This window comes from Anolis sagrei, chromosome 3, assembly GCF_037176765.1.
Source record: "Anolis sagrei isolate rAnoSag1 chromosome 3, rAnoSag1.mat, whole genome shotgun sequence".
Lineage (NCBI taxonomy): Eukaryota > Metazoa > Chordata > Lepidosauria > Squamata > Dactyloidae > Anolis > Anolis sagrei.
Genome location: NC_090023.1, coordinates 188,235,104 through 188,243,225, shown reverse-complemented (window position 1 = coordinate 188,243,225; position 8,122 = coordinate 188,235,104).

Below are 8,122 nucleotides of genomic sequence, written 5' to 3'. Positions count from 1 at the left end.
TGGGCCAATTGAGATGTTGTGGCATTACATAGGTCATCCCAGAAAACAGATAAAGAAAGGTAAATATTTGATATATATACCCTTCAGGGGTTAGAGGCTATTGACTAAACACTCACTTGAGGTGGCTTTCATCAGGTGAGGTGAAGACGTATGCCCTAAGTTTACAGGGGAGCCTGGGTTTGGTTATCTTGAATGAGGCTTCCCCGATACATTTACTTACATGGTTATACCGATTTGGTTTAAAGAGAACAAGTTTTTCACCCCAGTTAGCAGAGGAGTAGGTCAGATAGGGATGCTACCTCGGTGTTGCCACCATAATAATAATAATAATAATAATAATAATAATAATAATAATAACAACACACCTTTATTTATACCCCGCTAACTTCTCCCGAAGGACTCGGTGCAGCTTACAAGAGGCCAAGGCCCAACACATCAATAAAACAACAGCATAACAAATACAACAATAAATAAAACTAAAAAAAACAAGTAATAAACATTAAAACAATAACAATAAACATTAGACAATAACACCGCAACGCATTTAAAACTAAAAAAAAATTAAAAATGCTGGAAATGACAGGTGAAATAGATAGGTTTTTTGAGATAGGTGCGGTGTGCAGACAATCTTAAATCTCTAGTAAAGTGCATTTGGCACTTGATGCTAGGTTCAATTTATACCAAATTTAGGACCAGTGAAAGTTAACAGGTAACAGTTAATAAAGTTGCCCATATTTTAATCCAGTTATTTGTGTGGTCTCGTTATTTCAGGGGGTCGGTGGACAAAGTTGTTGTGATTATTTTACTGACACAAAAGCACAGTATGTCACAGCAAACAAGATCTATATGCTGGATTTCGTATCACAAAATCACAAGTCGAACACTTCCCAAGCATCTAGGACTGTGCAATTGGTGCCACCTTGTCGTGGTGGAGGGCTTAACTGCTCCAAGGATGCTACCAGCAGGTTCAATCAACTCAGCGAGGTCTCAGCTGAGGAGTGGAACTAAGAGCACCTAACCCATTAGCATTATGGAGAAACAGTCTATACTGGCTCGGTCAACGCCTAGGATAAAAAGGACCGCGATGGATGCCTCTGATTCTGGACATCCATTGACAAGTGGGCTACAGAATCAAAATATAAACGAACAATCACAGAAGCAGCAGAAATATACAATGCCAGAAAACCACACAGTTGTTGTTGTTGTTGCTGTTGTTAAGCAATCAAAACAGCCTATGCGCAACATATCGGTTTGGTCCAGCAGACTCTTACCATTTGCAGAAGTACCGCACTTTCCAAAATAATTGTTGGGGGAAGTTCTTCTGTAACGTGAGAGTGATCTAACTCTAAGATTCAGTGTCTTCAGTTGCCACTAAGTGCCAATTGTAGAAGTGGAGGAGGGAATGCCAAAAACTGAATTTAGAACATAGTAGTTTGAAGACCCAACTGGTAAGATTTCACACTCTATTTTTATTGCAGGTTCTATTTGTAACACCAAAGAGAGGGAATTTGGTAACTTTAGTTTGGAGAAAAAAGCAAAGTGGTATCACAGCCATCTTCATAAATCTGAAGATCTTACTTGTGGAGGATGGAACAAGATTGACTGACTGATTAACAGATTGATTTTTCACTGTTCAGATGGGTTCAAATGTTAGGAAAGTACAAATTAAAAGGTTCTTACTTCCTGATGTTAAGAGATGTTCCACAATAGAATAGCTTCCCACAGAAGCTGGTCTACTCTCTGCTGGCAGTCTTTTTATCAGAATCTGGATGCCATCTGTAACAAAAAATCTAATATGTTTGTTAAGGTTAATATATTGCAAATGCAGGCCAGCTCAGCTACAGCTGCTTGGTTTATACGTTGCCATAGTCACTAAGCTTGCAATAGGAATGTATCTATTTCAGCAGAGCTCAGAAGCCAAAGGGGGTGGAGCTAACTGCCAAAAGGAGGAGAGCGGACATTTAAAAAATGTTAGTCAGTCTTTGGCCTGCTGAGCCAAAGGAAAGTTGGTTCTGGCTATGTTAGAGCTAGACCAAGGAGTTTAAGTCTTCAGTCTTGAAACTTAGAGGGTTAAATGAGCCAGTTTTGAATTAGTAACTAGGTTGTGAGCTAAGGGAAAAGAATTCCTAGTAATATTTTGATTCTTCAATGGGAGAGCTGAAGTAAATAAAGGGCAAATCTGTGCCTAAGTGTCAGTCAGCGTAACTGAGAATAAAAGTGTATGTTGAGAGAGAAATTCATAGTTACCGATTGCTAAGGTGGAGAAACTACAGGATTACATTTACCCAGTCAGAAGGCTAAGAAAGAATAACATTTAAAGTAAAGGAGATTACTAGAATCAGTCTGGCAAGAAGATGAGCCATTCAGGAAGTTATATGGAAACTGTTTCAAGTGTTCATGATAATAAAAGTTAACTGTAACTATAACTAAAGAATACTGAGAAGAACTACTGTGTAATCACTAAGCTTTGTGTGCCTGAGAATCCTTAAATAAATATTTCTTTGTTCAATTTCTTACAACAAAGACTTGTGTCAAGTTCCTGAAGTGAAGATTTACTTCAAAGAAGATGGCTGAAGATATTTTGGAACACGATTCAGTTTATGGTATTGGGTTACACATATTAAAGTGTATCCGAGAAAATATTTAAAAGAGTCAAACCTCTCTTATCACAAGCCTCATATCAGCCACCCACATCTCAAGCCTCACTCAAACAATATATATATCCAATAAAGTGCTGAACCACATATTTCTACAATTTACTCTCCTCATTTCACAATTCATTTTGGTGATAATGTTCCAATATTTAATGGTGGCAGTGGTGGGATAATAAAATATGGGTCCCTCCTGCCTGAAAGTCCCTATCTGTATTTCCTGGTGTGTCATCTCACCATCTCTTAGGGATACTTAATAATAATAATAATAATAATAATAATAATAATAATAATAATTGTCGAAGGCTTTCATGGCCGGAATCACTCAGTTCTTGTGGGTTTTTTCGGGCTATATGGCCATGTTCTAGAGGCATTTCTCCTGACGTTGATGCATTCAGGAGAAATGCCTCTAGAACATGGCCATATAGCCCGAAAAAACCTACAAGAACTGAATAATAATAATAATAATAATAAAAAAAAACTTTATTTGTACCTCGCTATCATCTCCCCAAGGGACTCGGTGCGGCTTACATGAGGCCAAGCCCACAGCACATCAATAAACAAAAGCGATAACAATAATCAATACAAATAAAAACTCAAAAACTCAAAAACAAAAATACTCAACAACCAATAAACAATAACAATAACAATAACATACAGCATTTAAAAACCTACGGCCAGGCCAAATGTATTAATTAAAATTTAAATTTAAAATGCTGGGCATAAACAAGGTAGAGAAACCTAGGATAGGGTTTTCAAAGAAAGATAAGGGCGCACAGACATAGAACAATGGTTCTATGATTCTAGGAACAAGAACATAATATATACCCAGTGCTTCAAAGTGAGCCAGTGTGATGGTATGGTATCAGATAGACCACTGTTTGCAGAACAAGAGTAAGAGGGAGTGGTGGAGAGTGGCTGAAAGGCACGGTAATTTCCTTATGGCTACTGGCTAAGTTTAACACAGCAGCGACATTTGAATCATCACTTGCTCATTAATTACTGTCTCCAAACCACTCTTCTGCAACAACACTTGAAATTATGCAAAGGTAGCCCTGTGAAAGCCATGCACATGCAGATGAGAGCCTTTCCTTTCCACTCCTTTCCTTTCCTTAATGCCATTTTCTGTCACACAGCATGACTCGAGGCTGCTCCCAAGGAAATAAAAAAGCCATTACAATAACAACAACACATAAACAGGCGTAGTAACAGCACCAAATAAAAACAAACCCATATCTTGAAGCAGGTATAATCAATGCTGTGTCAGGAAGCCACAGACCATAACAGGCAACCACTGCCTCCAGGAAGAATGCTTAATAACTCACTAATAATGAAACCTACTAATTAATACAAGACCAACTATTGACACAAATAGCAATGCTAAACAAGACCGCTTTTACCTGGTGCATAAAAGACTACTCAAGGAACTTGACTGTATGCAAATTATTGCAAAAATCACTTAGAGAGCAAATAGGTGGGCTTATGGTCCCTGAGATTGCTCTAAATTTAAAAGGGTCATCTCCCTGACTCTGCACCCTGCTTTACAAAAACACACAATTTGCAGATCAAAGGCATTGGAAGCTTGAAATGCCAGCCGAGCTTCTAATATGAAAGCTTGCTTGCTTCTATTTGGAGAATTTATTATTAGTATTTATTTTTTCAGGCTTTTATATCTTGTCCAATCTCAACCTCTGCAGAGGGACTCAGGACGGCTAACAAATAGGCACCCCATGGCGCCCACATCAATAACATAGATACTCACCAATCAGGCATTCACAGATTAGATGGGTTGCACTGGTGAAGACTAAGAGTTATTGGACCACAATGTTCGGATTGAGTTGGATGATGTTTTTAACTTGGCAAACTGTCTTTTATATGTATTTTATAATTTATTTATCATGTCTGCTGTAAGTCATTCTGAGTCCCTCCACAGAGGTAGAGAAGCACGGAATAGAAAAGTTCTGAATAAATAAATAAATAAGCCAAGTGTGGGAAATGCAGCAGATAATGGTAAATTTCAAAATAAAAATAAATATCAATAAAATTACCGTAAATGATATTCATAGTCTGACTCCACAACAAAAAAAAACTCTGTCATACCTGGGAGACCCTACCATCAACACTGCTGGCTTCAGCATAACCTCTTCCCTCATGGGAGCATGCAATCCCACCACCAAGGAAAGGTAGTGTTGCGGGTGGACAAGGTGCTGATAATGTTACTAGAGCCCTAAAAAAGTTGTAATGTCAATATTTGAAAGACTGTCTCTCCCACTATTTTTCTGCCTGAGAAATGAGATCCTCCGAGTCCCCCACAAAGGAGTTGGGGAAGGCCCTTCTTTAGAGAGCCTATTGAGAACAGTTGGTTTTGTTCAAATGCTGTTGCCAAATAAAAATATTTTTTTTAAAGAAAAGAAAAAGTCTTTAAATCCACATAGTTTTGTATTGATTATGAGTTCAACTTGAATTGTTGCCAACACTGTGAACCGCCCAGAGTCCCCTTCGGGGTTGAGAAGGGCGGTATATGAATTTTATAATTATGTATATAATTTTAGAATGTGATTATATTGTGTGGCATTGAATCTTTGCTGTTGGAAGCCATTCTGAGTCCCTCCATGGAGGTCGAGAAGGGCAGGATAGAAATGTTTTAAATAAACAAATATTGCAAATAAATAAATAAACTTTTTAAATTACCCCTCTGTTTAAGGAGCTCCACTGGCTGCCATTTATTTTCCGAGCCCAATTCAAGGTGCAGGTGCTCACCTACAAAGCCCTGAACGGTTTGGGACCACCCTACCTGCGTGACCGCATCTCCATCTACGAACCCACACGCTCACTCCGATCATCTGGGGAGGCCCTGCTCGTGATCCCACCCACGTCGCAAGCGCGCTTGGTGGGGACACGGGACAGGGCCTTCTCTGTGGCGGCCCCCCGACTTTGGAATGCCCTTCCAAAAGATCTCCGACAGGCCCCTACTTTAGCAGTTTTCAGAAGGAACCTAAAAACCTGACTGTTCCGATGTGCCTTCTCAGATTAGGAATCCCCCATCCCAAGTCCTAGAAGCACTTTAGTACAACCGATGTTACTGCACACCATACCTCTAATCCTACGTTCCTCCTGCCATTTCAGCACTTTAACCCCTGTACCCCATTGCGCCGGCCGAACCAGTTTTAATAGTGTCTTGATGTAGTTATTGTTGTTATTTTGCTTAATTGTTTGATTTGCTTTGCTTATTATTGTATTATGTTTTATTATATTGTGTTTTGAGGCTTCGGCCTGTGTAAGCCGCATCGAGTCCTGCGGGAGATGCTATCGGGGGACAAATAAAGTTAATAATAATAAAAATAATAATAATAAATTGTGCAGTTGTTTATGTTTTAATATTTTTAAATCATTTTCAACATTTTAAGTTTTATTGTACTGCTTTTAAATTGTTCAGGCGATTTTATTGTAAGCTGCCTAGAGATCTTTCAATATGAGGGAAAACAGGAATATTTTAAATTAATAAATGGAATCTGTTTATACACCTACTTATTGTTGTGTCAAGATCGTACCCCCTTCCCCATATTTCTAGACCTTCTGACTGCAGAACCATAGTACAGTATGGATGGTAAAGATGTTCAAATTATTATACCATGCCATCATATGGTATCAACAACTTCTTTCATCAAGAGTAAAATGACTAAAAGGTCATATCAGTGGAAATTAGTGTATCTTTCCAGCACTGATAATGAAATTTTGTTTCATCATAGATTTAATATAGGTCAAGCAAATGAGCTGGAGAAGATAATTAAATAGCATGATAGTTTACTTACGCTTTTTGGGGGGACTTTTGGAGAGGGGGTTGGTATTCTCAAAGTTTCCTGGGCTAATTTAGCCCAGAAAACCGTGGGAATACTGTCTGGACTGCAAGAAGGCATGGAATAAACCCACTGTCAAATTAATTTGCTATAAACTTAGCACTGACACAAACAGGAATCTAGTTTAGGGGCATTGTGGCGGATTAATTCGGGTTTGTCCAGGATGTCATCTGGACTGTCCCCTTTTTATTGTTAAAACTCCTGCAATAAAATAGCTGTCTAGATGTGCCCTGAGAAGGACCTCAACTCCCACAAGAATCTGGACTTGATCCAAGCAGCAAAGAAGTGCTATTTCGCCTTTTCCCTTACTACATTACTTTGGCCAGATTTGCTAGAGCAATGTTTCCAGCATGAGGCTAAGGATCCTCAGTAGACTGACAACACTAGGAGGATGGCTAGCAAGGAGACTGGGGGCTTGGTTGTAGCTAAATGAGTGTGCCCAATTTTACATTTGAACATTTCAAATAAATAAAATAAATAAATTTCCTTCTACCTGAAGGTTAACATGATGCATGGCTTTGAATTCTGTTATTGGTTGCAGCTATAGTGCTGCAGTGTGGTGTAGTAAGGAAGCATGACGTAAGATTCAGTTTGTGGGTAAAGCTGTGAACTCATCTTTCTCATTAGGCACCCTATAATGAACACAGCAGCTGAGCACTAGAAAGAATAGAAAGATTTTAAAATTAAATTCTTTGACGGGGAAATGCATATATGAAATAAACCCCAACCACTTGCTGCTCCACCAAAATATAACGATGACACCACCACTAGAGACTAGCTCACCAAAATATAGAGAGAGTATAGTTTTTGAACCCACAAAATATTTAAAAGTTAGGAACTGGGAACCACTGGAACTGAGAGACTTAACATTATTCCTTAAAAGATTTCAGCTGCCACCATATTAATACTAGACAGGCTGAGATATTATTGAGAGCTTGTTCAGTAACACACTCTGTGTCACTACAGTTATCTTAGAGGCTATTAAAAGCTGACTTGAATAACACTTTGACCACAAAGGCATTCACACTGAGGCTGGTATAAGTTGATAAAAATAACAAGAATGTTTATTGAACAGGCTTGAAATATTCAGGTACAAATGCTTAATGGTTTCTGTAAAATACTGGTATAAAAACTTGTGGTTGCATTTGAGAAAAGATCTTAAAAACTTCTGGGTTACAAGTCTTAACGTTTCAACAAAGAAAATTACTTCAGGAAATAAATCTCTGAACATAATTCCCACAATAAATTCTCCTTAGGAAACTAGCCACAAACCTGAACTAGCCTCCTTTAGGAAAAGAACAGACCACTAACAGGGTGCTGCTCCACACAGTATTCTAGCTATATGTTTCTATAGCTACTCTGAATACTAGACCAAAGACTGTCCCAAAAAATTCTTCCTCAAAAACCCAAACTGCTCTCACTAACACCCAACATCTTCACTCTACCCTTTCCAAGCTCCAACTGGCAAACTGGGAACTCAAGCCTCAGTTTAAAAGTCACTTTTTCCTTCAGACCACTTAGGCTCTGCCCCATCTTCCTAACCAATCCTAGCCTTCTAACTTTCCCTCCTAGAATAGAACACGCTCACTTAAGGCAAACCTAACCCAAGATGGC